Raw genomic sequence first — 19402 nt, forward strand, 5'->3', positions numbered from 1 at the left:
GCGCAAGATCAGCCTGCAATCATCGACAGCCCAGGGAGCCACTAGCACTAGGTCATTAAACTATCAAGACACTCCAGGACGCTCAAACGCTTTTACTCGGTTTCGCGGGCTGGTAACTCCGGATATTCTGCCAATCGGCGACGTTTCGCTACCACGTCGGCGGCGCGATACTGGGGATCGGACCGAAGTCGTCTCAATCACTCTCGAGTAGCGGTGCGGCAATTTCGCTCCACGCTTCCTCGTTTTCGTGAGTGACGCTCTTCTTCGGACGATCTTCGCAGCGATGTGCTCGGCGTGGAGACGGCGGTGCTTTGTATCGCCGTGGCGGCGACGTGGAGCTATATATCCCGTTGGTCGGCGTAGTGACGTCACGGCTTAGCTCCGCCTCTGCGCAGCCGCAGCAACCACTCCGCACGGCGCGGTGACGTCATGGCTCGGCAAAGCTAAGGTGAAGCGATGCGACGCGCACGATGACGCCACGGCTCACGCAGCTGTGGCGAGGCTCGGCGCGGTCGGCGCAGCCGGGGCGAAGCGTTGCAAGGCGACGCATGGTGACGTCATCGCCAGATGGAGGTTTTGCGGCGTACACTCGACGGACTATCCTCGAGTTTAAACAGCTTCGCTACTTCACAGGGGTATGTGCCGTTGCGTCTCGACCCTTTCTGCATTACCTTCAGGATCAGCCCACATTTCGGCGTTGCACCTGACGGCAAACGCGCAAGTCAAACAGCTTTGGTGTTAATAAAAACAACGCTCGCACATTCTTGCGGTGTGTATGCACGTGGTGGCAGCAGCGAGGGACAAGCAATAAGTTTACTTGCTACTTGCTAGCAAGAAGTGATCGATGAAAGCTTTAATTAGTCGAAAATGTTTCTATATAGAAATGGCATTCAAACGCGAAATAAACACCAGGCTGCTGGATAGTTTAGCAAATTTATTTTCACGATAACCATAGATACAGTTTGCCATGCGTTAATTGGTATACATGTATCCTGATTTGTAAAATTATTCGAAATTTCTGTTGCTCTCCCCTCCGGTGAACTCATGTATACGTCTCCGAGCGTTCCTGGTTCTCGCAGCACAGCACGCAAGTTCAAGAGGCCGGTAGGCTACAAGATCCTACATAGAAAAAAAACACCACGGTATTCAGGAATGAAGGAGCTAAGTGCTCGCAAGGACATGCCAAGGTTTCAAGAAAATTAGGAATCGAAAAGCTTTATAAACAAAATATATACTATTTCTTTACGCGACCAAGGTGGAACCCTAGCTATCTGTACATTTCCTTTTATTTACAACACAACGCCAACATAGTACAAATACTCACGTGCGTGTCATCTAATTACTATGTTCACTGTGATCCGACATTAAATAGACCAGTGCTGCCTCAGCTCACCTCTACTGCGAGCCGAGACACAGCGATCAGTTCATCAATCCAAGTTTCTAAATTCGCCGACAGCAGTGCACGAACTATGAGAATATCAAAGAAATAACATAACCATAGGCTGCTTAGCGGTTTCCCATACGACAGACAGAGCTGTGGCTAAAAACGTGAAAGAAAAACAAGACGTACTACAATGAGTAGCATTTGGAGCTCAAACGGATTGATATACTGTATATGCACATCTGCCGTGCATGACATGTCATAAATGCCCATTGCAATGAAAGGACGAAATTTAAATCTCATAGCGCAAGATATTGTGACACAAGGATGAAAGTAGCAGTAAAATCTATTTACAGGTGATATTACAAGAGACAGGCAGCGCAGGCAAGTCCCTAACGTTGTTGTCTTCTGACACCAGCTCGTGCCCTTCTTCTTCCACCTTATTCCCAGCGTTGTAACATATGGCCCTCCGGCGTGGAAGCACCGTCCCGGTGCGTCTTATATAGACGAAGACTGGTAGCGTTTGAGGCGGGCAACATGCACGACGTCACGGGGAGGTTGCGCAGAGCAAGCGGGAGTCGTGACCGGGGAGATTTCGTATGTTACAGTTGTCACCTGGCGGAGGACCCGGTAAGGACCAGCGTAGCGCGACATTAGCTTTTCCGATCTACCATCTATAGCGATCTTCACACATTAGGCTGTGCACAACGGTCGGAACGGCACGAAGTTCACCGTTTGCAATGGGCAATAGCGAAAATTGAGCGAGCGATGTTATGATGGCTATTTGAAAACTCTGCTCATTGCACCGTAAATGTCTAGCGTGTGGCCGATAACTAAATATCGGCCCAAAGTGTAAGGAAGCGAGGAGACGGTTAGGGAAGATGGCAGGACGGAAGGAAAAGGGCGCATGGAGTTGGCAGTTGTGCTCACAGAAGCTGCTCTTCAAATGCCGAACGTGCCTGTTATGAACGCAAAAAGAAGAAATCCAGCTTCAAAGCACAGCAAGCAAAGGGCACAGCGTGCCCCTGAAGCCTACTCCAAGTAATCTAAGAGAGCAATAACATTGTATTTCCCTTTCAATGACGCATTTCCGAACAGAAACAAAATGAAACCGGCCAGAAATGGTCCAAATGAACAAGAATGACTCGTGCTTTACCCTCGTATTCAGTCCGTTCAGATAAGACTAATTGTTGACATTTTAGATGGCTTGTTGTTATATAGTTTCTTTCTACTTTCATTTGGGTTTTTTTTTTTGCGTTCGTGTTCAATCACATCTAAGGGGTTATTGCATTGATGTCTGCTTCTTGTATATTATTTTATGATAGCAGTTGGAATCAGAGCTCACCATGCCGCCTGCATAACGTGTTCAAACCTGCGGGATGCATTTTCTCTGTGTGGCGTGGTCTGTGTGGCATAGCTTGTTTTTAGCTGAGAAACGCCTGTCCTCATGAAATGTGCAAACTGACTACACGTCGAAGGCGAAAACAGGCAGTTAAAAAAAATACGAGAGCACGAAGAGGGCAAATAAATGTGCGTGTGCTCTAGACGCACATTTATTTGCCCTTTTCGTGCTCTTGTATTCTTTTTAACTGCCTGTTTTCGCCTTCGACGCGTAGTCAGTTTGCACATTTTATGAGGACAGGCGTTTCTCAGCTAAAAACAAGCTATGATAAAAACAAAGTAGGATTAGTATAGCTATGTTTTTTCTATTTTTTTTTTTACTGTCACCACTTGTACCAACATCATGAGAGATCTAGCTTTATAATACAGGTGTTTGTTTTTCTCATGTACGCACATTTCAAAGTGCGCGCCCGTGTTTATTACACTCGTCCCTGTCTAGATGTTTTTTACGCGTAACAGCGTATATTCTATATAACAAACAACATAGGATCGCTTGTTAATCGCCTCACAGTCGACGTAGTGACCAGAACGATTTAAACAAGTGAAACAATATGACTCACAGATTGTTTAGTGACTGGGTAAGGTTACAAGACTCTATGAATTCTTATTATTACGGCACAGTTCACGAACACTCATGCCAGGAGCGGTTGACTATGAGAAATAGGTGTGACTTCAGGCATAACGCATGTAATGAAGACGTGGAATAATCCGTCAGTGAGATTGACCGCACATAATCACGTTCAAGCCTTGACGCCATTGCAACTGCTAATGTATGTTGTGATATCCGACATCGGAAATAGTACAAAACCTCTGAAACACCACGGGCAGTCCCAGGACTTGGAAGGCGGCTGAACTTTAAATGTTCGCAGCATGTAACGTTTGTCCTGGTTAGTCAGATTTTCATTGAGTTTGGTTATATGCTACAAACGCTCATGCAAACGACCTTGAGTATAGTTACTAGGAGGTGGCGTGGGCGAGGAGGGAAGTTAGAAGCAGGCACATTTGATTACAGCCTCTGTTTCTCGACGAAGCCGTACGGGTATTTACATTCGCATGCGTTTCTGAAAAGTTATGTGCCACCATTACATCCTCTTGTGGTGCCTCTACTGCGCGAACGGCTGTGCCGTTGTGACAACATGTGCTGGCAACGCTGCGTGTGCTTTTCACTTAAATAGTTTAATAGTTTACTAGAGCACAAAAATACAGTGGTGCTTAGATCGCGAACAAAAAGCTACAGAAATTATTGACATGATCCACGACCTTAAATGATATCTGGCAACACGCAAAGTACACAAAAAGCCATATAACGATAGTTGTCCGTGTTCGCAATATAGGAAAAGAATAACTGATACACAATTATTCAAAAATTTTAAGAAAATAAATTGTGAGGCAGGGAAGGGAAACATAATGTTTTAATCAGCATAATCTAAACGGGATAGGAAATAATATTTCTACCGTTCTATACATATTCAAAAATTATACGCAAAATGTATACGTTCGTCCAGTAAAGTCGTTGCAATGCGCGTGGGTGATAAAGGTTGCTTGTAAAATTTATTACGCCAGAAGGCAAGGACAAGACAGTTTACAACAACAGAGCCTCAGTTAGGTGACTGGGAAGAAGGCAATGCGCAATCTCATAAGTATATTTTGTTCGTTTATGCGGAATGTTTCGCATTTGTCAGAGACGGGTGGACACACGCTGAAGGGTACGTATACATTTTAGGTAAGTACTCATCGTTATGCGAATATTCACTGTACAACGTAATTTATATTGTTTTATAGAGACGTGGTAGCGCAAGCAGATTCATTTCTTTAAAAATTGCATTCTGTTATTATCATAATGAAATGTTGGTCATACAACAAATAACATTTTTTTCTGGCTTTGATAATGGTTGGTTATATTAGAAATTGTTTTTATGCCCCATAATAAATTGCAATTTCTTTATGTCAGGCAGAAGCATGCTATTATATATCAAAAGGGTACCAGTCTTCGGTAAAATAAAGGATAATTTACAAGCGAGGCTCTAATTCCTGGATGCCTAAGGGTCCACCACATCTATCCACGACGTGGGTTTCTCCAAACAGAAAAAAAAAACAATTGTTAGCCGGTCCTATATACAGACATGAGCTTCCAATTTTCAACAGACCTGGGGATGTTATGTTTTCATTTTGCACTTTAACAAAACAGCATTTGTTGCTACAACAGGTTGCTAAATGAATAAGTAATAAAGCTTGTTGTCAGGCTAGTTGGTTGATAGTGACACGTATACTGTTTATCTTTCACCGGTGACTGCTTTTCACCGACTAACAAATGTTAAACGTTATCGCTAGGCACAGGACGCGCCTGCAAGCATCGGAAGATTCTCGAACGTTATGGATGCTTCTATCCGTTGTCTTTTGTCACCAACGCTCACGTAATCTGATTGTATGAGCAACGCGAATTGTCTAGAACTTTCCGGAAGACACGCGGGCACCAGGGATTAATCTGGAACCTTCGATAATTCATGTATAAAAGCCGACGCGTTTTGCTACTGATCAGATTTCGACGATCGCCAACTGTGTTCGCCGCTATCGTTGTGCTTCGAGTGTAGCAATCACTTGTGGGCACAGGTTCGCCCAATAAAAGTTCTGTTTCGTCATTCACAGTTTTGCGACTGTTTTTTTCCCCGTTACTACTACGTGACATCTGGTGGAGGTGCTTTTTTGTTCATGCACCGGACGCCGCCGAAAAGCCGTCATCCAAGCCCGAACCCGAAGACAGTACCAACGTTCTCCCGGACCATCGAGCTAGCCTCAGGCTACGAAACCAACTCCCGGAGTACGAACTTCTTCCCGAGAAGACCAGGAAGTGCACCATCACGACCGCATCAACAATGACAGCACCAGTGCCGCCAACACCGATCGTGTTGCAGATCCCCCGGGAGCCACCGACGTTGCACTGATCAACATATGAGGAACCGGAAAGGTGGCTGGAGACGTATGAAAGGGTCGCTGAATTTACAACTGGAACAGCGACGACAAGCTGCACCACGTCTTCTCATTGGAAGATGTGGTTCGAGAATCGGGAGTCGACCTGGACAACATGGGACCTGTTCCGCCACGGCTTCCTGCAGACCTTTACAAGCGTTGTGCGCAAGGAAAGGGCCGAAGTTCTTCTAGAAGCCCGGGTAGAGCTGCCCAACGAGAACATAACGATTTTTACGAAGGAGATGACTCGCCTGTTCAAGCACGCCGACCCCAACATGCCAGAAGAGAAAAAAGTTCGCATCTTGAAGAGGGATGTCAAGCAAGAGCTCTTCGCCGGATTGATACGCAACCCGCTCAAGACTTGCTGAATTTATTTCCGTGGCCACGACCATTGAGAAGGCGTTCGACATGCGGACAAGGCAATATAACCGACGAACACTGGCCGCCAACAACATCGACGTTCAAGCACTTGGCAGCGACGATTTGCGCGAGACCATCAGAGCGGTCGTTCGCGAGGAACTGCAGAAGCTCTTTCCCAGGTCTCAGCCTCAAGTGGCATCTTTCGCCGACATTGTCAAAGAAGTTCAGCGCTCACTTGGAGTTCCCGATGTGCAACCGCAATCACCGCAACCCCAGCCGGAAGCGCTGACCTACGCCGCCGTCGATCGTTGTCAAGGCCCCACCATAGAGAAAGAAATTCAACAAGAGGGGACACTCGGCAAAAACTGGCAACAGGAAACACGTCACTATACGTCACTCTTTACTTTTGACACCGAACGTTAGCTGTCGCGAGCATCGAAAAAAGGAAAGTGAACTTAAGTTAACAGGCAATGATTTATTTTTTGAATTCTTTGCCGCGAAAACTAAAAGGTTTTGCGTATAAATGAACTTAAGCTTTGCGACTTATTTTCCTTGCCTTACCTAGCCACAGGTCAATGACGCGCCAGATACATGCGTCATCCGCCAGACACTCCCCCGAAACCAGCGAGGATGGCTGCGCGCGCGTTTGAGCGCTCGCGCGCGGCGACCCGACTGTCTCCTTCTTTTTTCTTTAGTTTAACCTGGTTTATTCGGCTCTCGGCGTATTCTTGCGTTCCTTCTGCACTGGGACAAGACACCACTGCACTATTCGATTACGGCAAGGTGAGAAATCTTGTTTCACAGTCTACGACGCAATTAGGCTTACGGCACGGGACCGAGACTTAAGACGCAGTTAGCGAAAAACAGCTCGGCCGTCCTGGTACAGCTAATTTGAGCTAATGAATCGTGCTGAGACATGTTTCCGACGCTTCCTAGGGAATTATGGTAACTTATTTCGGTTTTTGAGCCACACTGGCCGCACAGGGCGCCGTGTCGCAGTTAGTGAGAACTAACTCGGCCGTGGTGCGTAGTCTAGTGCATGCATCTTGCTAGGAGAAGTTTGTGCCGCTTTCTCTGACGCCAGATATTACTGAAAAGTAATTTCGTTACTTTCTGGGGTACTTTTGAGGCACGCTGGCCACACAGCGCGCTGTGACGCAGTTAGCGATAAGCAGCTCGGCCGTGGTGATAAAGTTAGTTTGGCGTGTAATGAATCTTAGAGGGACACGTCTGTGCGTTTCTTGTGGCTCCGCAACAACATATACCTTCTTTCGGTACTCACGCCTCTTGAAAACGCAATGGGCGATTGCCAAGAGTGATAACATGGGGTGTGCTGCTGGCGCCGGTAGAACGCGCGAAAGATAAGGCCGAGGAACATATCAGAAACTTGTAATTAAAAAATTCCGTCTTCTAAAGGACTGGAAACAGGCTTTGCGCCGACGCATTTGTCTTCAGTGCGAGTAGAAGGCATTCTGCGAACGTCTAGCATGGTCCGGCTGGGAGCCTCTGTTGCGTCCGTCGCGTCACCCGAGGCCAAGTTTTGGAAACGCTAAGTCGCCCGTGTGTTTGTGCTGCTAAAGTGCAGGAAATAATGCCCGGAAACGGGCGACTGCTTGGAAATCAGATGTTTTCATATTTTATGGTATTGTTTGGGATGAGTCGGGTATTTTCTTCGCCATGTATGTAAAAGCGAATCGATTTTGTTTGTAATGCCACCAATTCACCGCTTTCGCACGTTTCGCCTCTACACGCAGTATTCCCCTATGTTTAAATACCAAAATGACACATGCTTGTAACATGCTGTTACGTGCTTGTAAATGTAACATGCTTGTGATTTACTTTTTTTCAGCTGGTGCCGTTCGGTGGAGCTTCATACAGGAACTACTGCCTCACCGTCTGGGGTCACAACGTTGGATGAACGCACAAAAAGCGCGGAACGAGCTTTTATATAGAGCAAAATAAATATTTCCGCATTGCACAAAAGGTCTTGCGTCTACTTTGTGAAATTGCACGTCGCACAGATTCGATGGGACCGCACGAGATGGTTCGCAATCATTTTACTAAATATGAAACGGATTCTGCACGAAGAGCAAAAAACAAAAAAAGAGGGGGGGGCGCAGCCGGTGTGCTAGCTTGCGTTCAAAATACGCGCGCCCAAAATCGAAACCGGAAGTGATTGACGCCAACCGCTTGGCACGCTGCAGTCAATTCGGCCGCTGGGCCCTATGGGAGTGTCCCCTCTTGTTGGATTTCTTTCTCTATGGCCCCACTCCACCGCCGCCGCCGCCAGCACGCCCGCCCGTCGCCCAGCGCAGCTACCAGAGGAAGACCGACATTTGGCGCGCCCCCGACTACCACCCGCTCTGCTATCATTGCGCTGATCAGATTTCGACGATCGCCGACTGTGTTCGCTGCTATCGTTGTGATTCGAGTGTAGCATTCTTTTGTGTGCACAGGTTCGCCCAGTAAAGAATCAGTTTCGTCATAGACAGTTTCACGACTGTTTTCTTCACTGTCACTACTACGTGACAATATTTTTTGCTGTGAATAAGACGCGAAAACAAGTAACGAGACAACCGTAAAGAAGGAACGGCTCTCGAAACTAACTTTATCTATTTATTTATAATTACAACAATACCTGGTTGGGATTTTGGTAGGGTGGGAACATAGGGAATACATGGTCTGGTTCAACGAAATTTGTAGAACAAGTAGTAGGCGCAACCGGGTCACATATTTCACGAGACCGAAAACAGAAGGTGGCGCCGTAGTGCACTAACAACAAAGAAAATGCAGTTATAATCTGTACACGGAGAAACATACGCATACCTACTCATGCACATATGTATTACAATTCTCAATGTGGTTATGCACATATGGAAACGATATACATAATATAGGTGTGTAATATAACGAAGCACTATACATACATAGGCGGTTAAAAAAAAAGAAATGTGTACTCAGACAAATATATACATGTGTACATATACATAAAAACCAGGTTTATGAGCACGTACTTGTGGAAAAGTTGCCATCGAAGGCTGAGACACTTGGTCATTTGTTAATAAATTTCGTTCTTTGGAAGAAAGAATATTTAAAGGAATATTACGTGTTTGATATGGTGTTAATGTTCTGTCATGCCAATGTCTTGTATTATTACTGGAGGTGAATGGAGTAACTGAATATGCATGGACCTTAACATGCCCCATTAATATCTGAGAATTAAATTTCAAACGTGAATGTCCGTTTCTCGTGGATAGTACTTGGTTAACAGGTATGTTACGGATGTGTGGTCATAACGATTGTATATAAAGTGGGCTGCTATTTTCTGAATCATTCCCAGCGTATTAATATTCGTTTTAGTATGAGGGTCCCAGATACTAGTAGCGTAGTCTAATCTGGGCAGAATAACGGATTTATATGCAAGGAGACGCACTCTGGGAGTAAATAGTTTCAGTGCCCTGCGGAGATAAAATAGCTTGCGTTGTGTGTGAGCTATGACTTGGTCGATGTGTTTATTCCATCGGAGATAGCTTGTTATTAGAAGTCCTAAGTACTTGTACTCGATTGCTTCGATGAGATAATTGTTGTTGCAGCCGTAATGATAAATGAGGGGCGTTTTCTTGTGAGTAATTGCCATTGTTACTGTTTTTTATTAAAGCGAAGCTTTGTACCTCTACCAGCCAAGGGTTCTGTCGTGTCCGTCGTTGTAATCAAAAAACGATCCCGACGAACCGCTAACAATTGCAGGTATAGCAGTATAGCTTACTTGAATTCAGGCATTCAGCGTACAACTAAGCACTCGTTTTCGCAAGAAAAACCACAAAAACAAGCTTCAAAGTGATGAGCCAACATAATGGATGATAAGGGAAAACAACGGAAACAGGCTCGGCGCGGTCCGTAAGATTAGATTGCAGCTGTTGCAAAGCTTATGCAGCTGCTTGAAAGAGGGTTGACGTCATTCGAAACCCTTCCAGCCTAGTAACTGCTTCGGTTCATTTTCTAGACTGCCCCACTATGGGTAGACCACGGAAAGTAAAGACGGCAGAAGAAGAGCGTGAAAAAAATATCAAGTGCGCCGCAGTCACCGTGAGGGTGGCGTAAAAAGCTTCGCTTTCCAACCACCTTCACAGGGTGGATTGGCGGGCAATTTTTTTGCGATAGCAATTATATGGACACTCCAAAGCGAATTTCTGCCGTCGGCGTTGTCGTCACCGTTGCCCTCGCCGTTGCCGTGAGGTTCCGTATGACGTCAACGGCGATGAAATTGTCGTCGCGCTCCGGACGCTGTATGTGCGAGTGAAAGGGAGCGAGGGACGCGCGCTTTCACGGGGAGCGAACGCACGTCGGAGAGCAAAAGCGCGTTCTGCGCCGTGCTCCCTGAAGGGCTGCGTCTCTTTCCTCCGTCACAATCACCATATATATATATATATATATATATATATATATATATATATATATATATAGAGAGAGAGAGAGAGAGAGAGAGCAAACGCGACTTCTTCCCTCGCGCGAAAGGCCATATGGGGACGGGAGGGAGGGAGGGGAGGCGACCTTTAGCTGCGGCACCAAATGCGTAGTTATATAAAAACTTTGCGAGGCGAGAAGGTGGTAAAGACTTCCGATGCTGCTCGACTAGTTTCCCGTTCTGATCTCGTCGAAAACCTCCGAGCCGCCCCCAGAGGCCCTGGCAACAGTCACCAACGCCACGCCCGTTCGGTGCGAACGCGGGAAAACGGCGACGCGTCGACAACAGTTCTGCGCGTTCCTGGTGGTGCAGCATGTCTAAGTTTATACACCTGATAAAACTACTATCTTTACTCCGTATAGCTCTCTACTAAGTTGGTATCGCAATTGATGCTTCGACTTTCGGGATAAACTGCGACATTTTTTATTACGATACCTTTCTTTACTGTTTTGCCCGTTTGGATGGTTGGAGTATCTTGTGGCAGTATTAGCAATGGCATTTGCCCAGTCTCCGATTTTTTTTAGATTTAGCCACTAGGTATGTATTCTCTAGAGTGCTGGCGTGGAGCAGAGGTAGAATACCCGGCCTCAAATATCAAGGTCGTAAGTTGGAATCCTACTCCAGTCCACTACATTTTCAGGCATGGAGGGGTACCTGACACCGGCAAGAAAAAAAAAAACATTATTGCAGAGAGCTAGTGGGGCTACACTAGTTCAGGTACAACCAAACTAGGAAGGCCCACTAAGCTTCATCAAAGTCACTCCCTCACCAAAACAGGAATTGGCCTCCCTGGTGAAGTATTCGGCCACTGCCTCCCTCATGACTCAGACAATTAACCCATGGCCCTCAGTCCCCAGTGGCTGCGGAGCACCTGACCAAGGCGGCGGTCAGACCTGCTACGCGGCAGAGGGTGCTAAGAATCGCTGGGTCCGGACAGGCCGCCAATGGAAACTGAACCTGGCAACGTTCAACGCGTGCACCCTCTCGAGTGAGGCTAGCTTAGCAGGACGATTTGAAGAATTATCAGGCATTACCTGGGACATTATTGCCCTTAGTGAGGTTAGACAAACTGGTGAGGCTTACACAGTGCTGACTGACGGCCACGTCCTCTGCTACAGAGGTCTTCCAGATAAGAGAGAATCGGGGGTAGGACTTCTAGTCCATAACATAGCGGGCAGCATTGATGAATTCTACAGCGTTAATGATAGGGTAGCAGTCGTCATAATAAAGCTGAATAAGAGGTACAAAATGAAGATAGTACAAGCCTACGCCCCAACCACTAGTCACGATGATGAAGAAATAAAACAGTTTTATGAAGATGTTGAATTAGCAATGAGAAAGGTGCAAACTCAGTACACTGTAGTCATGGGTGACTTCAATGGAAAAGTGGGGAAAAAGCAGGTTGGTGAGCAAGCAATTGGCAACTACGGCATCGATTCTAGGATTGCAAGAGGAGAGATGTTAGTAGAATTCGCGGAAAGGAATAGGCTCCGAATAATGAATACCTTCTTCAGCAAGTGCAGCAACAGGAAGTGGACCTGGAAAAGCCCTAATGGAGAAACAAGGAATGAAATAGATCTCATACTCTCAGCCGATCATAGTGCAGGATGTAGAAGTGTTAGCTAAGGTAAAGTGCAGTGACCACAGGTTAGTGAGGTCTAGGATTTCTCTCAATTTGAAGAGAGAAAGCGTGAAATTAGTCAAGAGGAAACAGGCCAACCTAGAGGCAGTAAGGATAAAAGCAGACCAATTCAAGCTGGTGCTCGCAAACAAATATGCAGCTTTAGAAAAGGAAGGTAAAGACAACATAGAGGTAATGAATGAAACCGTAACTAGGTTGATCTCAAAAGCAGCAATTGAAGTGGGAGGTTAGGCACCAAGGCAACCAGTAGGTAAGCTCTCCCAAGAAACAAAGGTCCTAATAAAGAAACGACAAAACATGAAAATGTCCACCTCAAGAGATGATATAGAATTCGCTGAACTGTCAAAACTGATCAACAAGAAGAAAGTAAGGGATATGCGAAATTATAACGTGGGAAAGATTGAGGAAGCCGTAAAATATGGACGCAGCATTAAATCAGTAAGACGAAAGCTTGGCATAGGACAAGGCAATATTTGTGCACTGAAAGATAAGCATGCTATCATCAGCAATTTCGATGACATAGTAAAAACAGCGCAAGAATTCTACACTAACCTGTATAGTGCCCAAAACAGCCAAGAGAGAGAGAGAGAAAGAGAAAGAAAGACAAGGAGGTTAGCCAGTGTGAATACCGGCTTGCTACCCTGTACTGGGGAAAGGGGCAAAGGGAATAAAAGATGATAGAAGGAAAAAAAAAGAAAAAAAAACATTGAAGTAAGAAAATTTGCGCAATAACGCGACCCTACGCGCTACAACGTTCAAAGCCGGTCGCACAATTCACAAGCCTTTAAAAACTTCAGCAGAGCCCTTAAGGCCTTGAGTGCCGAAGTCCGTCTACACCAGTGTCCTAAAACTTTTTCTTCTGTGAGGGGGCGATTGTCCAGTTTTTCAAGCGCAGTCGCGAGCACTTTTCTTGCCACATTGTAGCGGGGACAGTCACAGAGTAGGTGCTTGATTGTCTCCTCGCGGCCACAGTTGTCGCAAGCAGGGCTGTCAGCCATTCCAATGCGGAAGGAATAGGCGTTCGTGAATGCGACGCCGAGCCACAGGCGGCACAGAAGTGTTGCTTCCGCTCGTGGTAACCCTGGTGGAAGACGTAGTTGCAGACATGGATCCAATCTGTGGAGGCGTGCGTTGCTGAAGTCACTGGTGTTCCACAGAGTCTGCGTAAGCTCGCGTGCGAGGGAGCGAAGTTTTGTGGCTGCGTCTGTTCTCGACAGTGGTATGGATACAATAGGGGCACCATCGTGGGCCGATCGGGCAGCGTCATCCGCACTGTGATTTCCAGAAATTCCGCAGTGACCTGGTATCCACTGGTAGACGATGTTGTACCCCTTGTCGGTTGCGTGATGGTGAAGTAGTCGGATGTCTGCTACTAATTGTGCGTTAGGTCCGTGGTTGAAAGGGGACAGCAGGCACTGGAGAGCTGCCTTCGAGTCACAAAAGATGGACCATGACTGTGACGATTTGGGGCCAATAAATTCCAGAGCAGCACGGATAGCTGCGAGTTCTGCAGCCGTCGATGATGTAATGTGAGACGTCTTGAATTGGATGGTGACAGATTTTACGGGAATTACCACTGCTCCAGCTGAACTTTTGTAGGAGACAGAACCGTCCGTGAAAACGTGGGTGCGTTCTCTGTGCTTTTCATGCATGAATGAAAGCACGGTTTGTTTGAGGGCCAATGACGACATGTCCGTTTTCTTTCTGATACCGGGAATTACAAGAAGGGCTTGGATTGGATGCAGGCACCACAGTGGTAGAGATGGTCGTGCTGCAGGCGTGAAGTTCGACGGTAAAGTTCCATGGCTGGCGGCAATAATCCTGCTAAACGCTGAACGAGGTCGAGTGGCAGGAAGGGAGGCGAGATGATGCTATGGAAGTCGGGCGAAGTGCCGGATGTGCATCCTTAAAGCATCGACTTGAATGTACGTAGTGATGGGGTGATCATGCGCGATGGCTATTGTTGCTGCCGTGGATGCACACCTGGGAAGGCCAAGACATATTCTCAGAGCTTGAGCTTGCACAGACTGGAGGACCCGGAGGTTGGTCTTACCGGTCCCACTCAGTACAGGTAAGCTATAGCGTAGGAGACCCAGGAAGAGTGCATTATAGAGTTGGAGCATCGCCCTCACAGATGCACCCCATGACTTTCCCGCGAGAAATCTGAGAACATGGGTTACCATGGTCAGCTTCTTTTTTAGGTAGGAGATATGAGGACTCCAGGAGAGGTCTCGATCGATTGTCACTCCTAGAAAACGGTGCGTCTTCTCGTAGATGATTGGCTGTCCATTAATTTTGACAACATACGGTCTCATTGCTTTGCGCGTGAAAGCGACCATGGAGCACTTCTCCGATGACACCTCCAGACCTCGTGCTCGGAGATAACCTGATGTAACTGTGGCTGCTTCTTGGAGTCTGGCGCGCACCTGGGGACGCGTAACTCCTGATGACCAAATGCATATATCGTCCGCATAGATCGACACGTGGACGGATTGCGGAAGGGAATGAACTAGGTCGATGAGCGCTAGATTAAATAGAGTGGGGCTCAAGACTCCACCTTGCGGTACGCCACGGTAGGTGTTGTGCTGCGATGTCATACCATCCTCTGTTTGCACAAAGAATGACCTGTCCTTCAAATAGCTGATAATCCATCGAAAAACAAGGCCACCCAGGCCAACATCGCCCATAGCGTCCAGGATGGCTCGATGAGTTACGTTGTCATAAGTGCCTTTAACGTCCAGGAACATCGCCGCTGACAGTCTCTTTAGGGTTTTTTCGTGCTGAACCGACGAGACAAGATCTATGACGTTGTCTATAGAAGAACGTCCGCGTCGGAAGCCTGCCATAGCGTCAGGGTATATCTCGTATCGCTCTAAGTACCACTCCAGACGTGTAAGCACCATCCTCTCCATCACCTTTCCTAGACAACTGGCCAGAGCAATGGGACGATACGACGCCACGTCTAGAGGTGATTTGCCTGGTTTGAGCAGAGGCACAAGGCGGCTGGACTTCCATACAGCAGGAACCACTCCTTCACGCCACGAATTATTGTACACGTCCAGAAGAGCTTGCCGAGCTGTTTGACCGAGGTTGGCAAGAGCTGCGTACGTCACCCCGTCAGGTCCAGGCGATGAGGAACGTCTGCACGCTGCCAATGCCGCTTGCAACTCCTCGGTCGAAAACAGATTGTCCATACGAGAATCCCTCGAGATGGGAACGTCATAGGAATCATGCGCGGTGAACGAGGACGGTTGGCCGGCAACCTTCAAACAGAAGTCCTCCGCTACGTCGATCTCTCGGCGACCTTGGTAGAGAGCCAGGCATTTGAAGGGGTGGCGCTGTTGCGGCGATGTTCGAAGACCGCGCACCGTCCTCCATATATATGACAGGGGTTTATGGGGGTCAAGAGAATCACAGAAACTCTTCCACCTTAGAGACTGCAGTAAGTTGATCCGACGCTGGATCTTCTGTATGCGTCTCGACTCCCTTAAGTCGTAGATGGACTTGGTGCGCCGGTAGCGTCGTTCAGCGCGACGGCGAATTGCTCGGAGGCGTTCCAATCCCGCTTCGAATTCACAAAATTTTGGTGTAGGCCTAAAAACGCTTGTGGCCTTTTGAGCAGCGTCATTAATTAGCTCCTCGATGTTTCCAGGCACACAGTTCTGAGAATTTTCACACATCTGCTCCATGAGGAGCGTGTACTTCGGCCAGTCGATGCGTTGAACTGTGGTGCAGTGTGACTTGCCGATGCCTTCGACCTTAACATATGTTGGAACATGGTAACTACCATGCGTTTCGTTGTCCGGGAACCATTTCACACTGCTACTGAGGGATCTTGAAACAAAAGTTAAGTCCAGGCAGCTGCTGTAAGTCAATCCCCGCAGAAAAGTGGGACTTCCATCATTTAGGCAGCAGAGTGCATGGTTCGACGCGAAGGCTAGTACATGTCGTCCTCGGCAATCCATCTTTAAACTTCCCCATAGCGGGTGATGCGCATTGAAATCGCCGGTAATAATCCATGGTCCAGGTGTCGATTTTAAAATTGCACTTAGTCTTGCGTTGTTAAATCGGCTCGAAGGTGAAATGTAGGCACCTACGAGCGTGAGTGTGACGTTCTTGCATTTTACGGTCAAGCATACGTACTGGTTGTCGTCATCAGGTGCCACTGGGTGTAACACATAAGTGAAATCACTTCTGATGTAAACGATGACTTTGCTGCGGTCGCTACAGGTGCCAGACATGAAAGCTTCATATCCTGATAAACGGATCGCGCTATCAATGTTTGGCTCACAAATAACGATGATTGGAAATTTGTTCTTAAAAACAAAGGCACGAAAGTCCGAAATGCGGGACTTAAGGCCACGGGCATTCCACTGGAAGATAAACGCTTCCTTGACTTGTTTAAGGAACGAGTGCAGAGGAGCAGCCATGGTGCTTCTCAAGACTGGCCAGTACCGGATTCAGCGCATCCAGTATCTGAAGCGCACCTCGAGCCGCCGGAGTGTGTATGGACGTCAGGAGAACACGGAACGTGTTCATAAGGGCCCTTATCATGGTGAAAACTTGTTTGTCGTCTTCGTGGCTGCTCTCCGAAGGTGAAGTATGATTCGGCGAGCGTGCGTCATGTAGCTTCTCCGCTGGTTGGTCTAGCCTCGGCAACGGAGGCCACTCTTCGCGTGAGGCAATGACATTCGAGACTTTCTGCGTAGGATCCTCGCTGCTAGTATTGCTAGTTGTCTGTGGAAGTGTGTGGACTGTCGGCGGACGCGGTGCATCCTTAGCAATAGCAGTGGGTTTCCTCGAAGATCTCCGGCGATGTGAACGCCGGCGTCGCACCTTAGCGGCAGCCTCCCTGTGCGACGAACCATCCCTGACCATTTGCCTCAAGACTTTCATCTCCTTTTTCACATGTGGGCAATTCTTGGAAGATGCGTCGTGAGAGCCTTGGCAATTGGCGCACTTTTGGTTTTCTGCACGACAGGCGTCGGAGCTGTGTGACCCAGAGCATCGTGAGCACACGGCTGTCTTTGTGCAAACTGCACTAACGTGTCCTATCCTTTGACACTTCCGGCACTGAAGCGGCTTTGGCACAAAAGGCCGTACTACTTGTCGAAAGTGACCGACCTTGACGTGTGATGGTAGGCTGTCTCCTTTGAAAGTTAGCTTCACGCAGTTCGATTTCCCTAGGCGACGGGCTTGCAATATGGCAATTCCCTCTGTCGCCGGCTTGATGAGTATAGGCAGGTCGGCATCGCTTATGGAATTGTCTACATCATACACAACACCGGTCGTAGAGGTAGGTTCATCTTGTTTGAAGCAGCGTACGTTGATGTTATCCAGCACATTGACGTTGCTCAACACATCTAGCGCGCTGCGGTCTGCGACATCTATAGCGAGAATGTTCTTACGGGCGTTGATTCTGACATCTTTGATCTGACCCGGAGCAAGGGCCTCGAGCGCCACAGATGTAGCTTGACGGTTGAGCCGGTTTATGTTGTCGCTAGCAGCCACAGGCACAAATAAAATAGTGTGCTCCGATGACTTTCGCGTCAGTATCACAGTAGCCTTACTTGCGGAAGGAGATGTCCTGATGAGTCTTCTCTTTGCTTTGCGCTTTGCTACGGGCACGAAGTCACTGTCATCCGAGGTCTCATCACTGGTCGGTGAGTAGATCACAGTGTCCTTCACTGTCAGTGTCACTCGGGTGACTAGACCGCTTTCTCGGCGCGGCCCCTGCTGAAGTCGAAGGGCCCGGCACCCCTCCAGGTGACTGCACATCCATCGCCGTAGTTATGGGAGCGGCGTCTCCCACAAAGTAGCTTGGAATTCGCAGAGACAGAAAAGCAGCGTTCCATACAACAAACACTTCGTCGTCCAAAACAGCCAAGCTACTTTCATTCGAAATAGTGAGGACCGGATACAGAGGCTGCTTCTATAACTAGCGATGAAGTTCGAAGGGCCTTGAAAGACATGAACAGGGGAAAAGCTGCTGGAGAAGATGGAATAACAGTAGACTTAATCAAAGATCGAGGAGACATCATGCTTGAAAAGCTTGCGGCCCTTTATACGCAATGCCTCACAACTTCAAGTGTACCAGAGAGCTGGAAGAACGCCAACATTACACTAATCCATAAGAAGGGCGACGTTAATGAATTGAAGAATTATAGACCCATTAGCTTGCATTCAGTATTGTATAAAATATTCACCAAGATAATTTCTAATAGAATCGGGGCCACACTTGAGCCAACCAAGAGAACAAGCCGGCTTCACGAAGAGATATTTTACGATTTTTCCGTGCTCACGTTGGTTTCGACGGGAATTCAGGGCGCAGGCTCCTTTCCCAAGCGCATCACCCCTGAAGAAAGCCGAACGCCAGGCCGGGGCACGCTTGTACCCATTTGAACCAGTGGGTGCCCGGCGGCGGTGGGAATCGAAGCTTGCTTTCAGTATTGTATAAAATATTCACCAAGATAATTTCTAATAGAATCAGGGCAACACGTGAGCCAACCAAGGGAACAAGCAAGCTTCACGAAGAGATATTCTACGATGGATCATATCCATGTCATCAATCAGGTAATCGAGAAATCTGTGGAGTGCAATCAATTTCTGTATATGGCTTTCATAGATTATGAAGATGCATTTGATTCAGTAGAGATAATAGCAGTCATAGAGGCATTGCGTAATCAAGGACTACAGGGGGCATACGTGAATATCTCAGCAAACATCTATAAGGACTCCTCAGCTACCTTGGTTCTCCACAAGAAAAGTAGAAAGATACCTATCAAGAAAGGGGTCAGGCAAGGAGACACAATCTCTCCAGTGCTATTCACTGCATGCTTAGAAGAAATATTTAAGCCCTTAGACTGGGAAGGCTTAGGAGTGAGGATCAACGGCGAATATCTCAGCAACCTTCGGTTTTCAGATGACATTGTCCTATTCAGCATCAATGGAGACGAATTACAGCAAATGATTGAGGACATTAACCGAGAAAGTGTAAGAATTGGGTTGAAGATGAATACGCAGAAGACAAAGATAATGTTCAATAGCCTGGGAAGGGAACAAGAATTCAGGATCGCCAGTCAGCCTCAAGAGCCTATAAAGTAGTACGTTTATCTAGGTCCAGTACTCACAGGGGACCCTGATCACGAGAAAGAAATTTACAGAAGAATAAAATTGGGTTGGAGTG

The sequence above is a fragment of the Dermacentor silvarum genome, chromosome 4 (assembly GCF_013339745.2).
Source record: "Dermacentor silvarum isolate Dsil-2018 chromosome 4, BIME_Dsil_1.4, whole genome shotgun sequence".
Lineage (NCBI taxonomy): Eukaryota > Metazoa > Arthropoda > Arachnida > Ixodida > Ixodidae > Dermacentor > Dermacentor silvarum.